The 435-nt window shown below is 66.9% G+C and overlaps 1 protein-coding gene and 1 pseudogene across 4 annotated transcripts in view; both read right to left on the bottom strand.

The window, feature by feature from the left end:
* LOC138167675 (zinc finger protein 850-like) overlaps positions 1-435 on the bottom strand; it is a 762,790-nt pseudogene that overhangs the window by 16,256 nt on the left and 746,099 nt on the right.
* The window catches only part of LOC138167702 (zinc finger protein 90-like), a 12,239-nt gene that overhangs the window by 10,810 nt on the left and 994 nt on the right, over positions 1-435 (bottom strand). The gene's annotated exons all lie outside the window — the stretch shown is intronic.

Here is a 435-nt window from a genome sequence, read left to right on the forward strand (position 1 = left end):
GGGGGGGGGGGGGGAAGCAGAGTGTGAGCTGGGCTGGTTCTGGCCCCCAGGGACCCTCCTCCCTGGGCACAGGGCCGGGAGCCCCCCACGAAAGCATCCTGACGGGGTGGCCAGGGCGCCCCTCAGAGCCTCAGGCTCCTCATCCAGAAAACGGGGGCAACTGGGCAACTGAGGGACAAATGGGGTCTGTGCAGGGGCCGGCCAGCACACACCCGCTGCCCAGAAGGGCCAAGGCAGAAGGGGGGGCAGGGGGTGTGGGCCTACAGTCCAGCGGTGTGTCTGGGGCACCCCAGAGATGGGGGAGAAGAGAGAGGGGGGAGGGGCAGTAATGGGGGAGGGGAGAAAGGAGAGAAAAGGGAGGAGGGGAGAAAGGGGAGGAAGAATAAAGGGGGAGGAAGCAGGAATGGGGGAGGAGAGAAAGGGGGAGGGGAGGGA

This window comes from Petaurus breviceps, unplaced genomic scaffold (assembly GCF_028583685.1).
Source record: "Petaurus breviceps papuanus isolate PSGF00001 unplaced genomic scaffold, PetGlider_PUasm1.0 287, whole genome shotgun sequence".
NCBI lineage: Eukaryota > Metazoa > Chordata > Mammalia > Diprotodontia > Petauridae > Petaurus > Petaurus breviceps.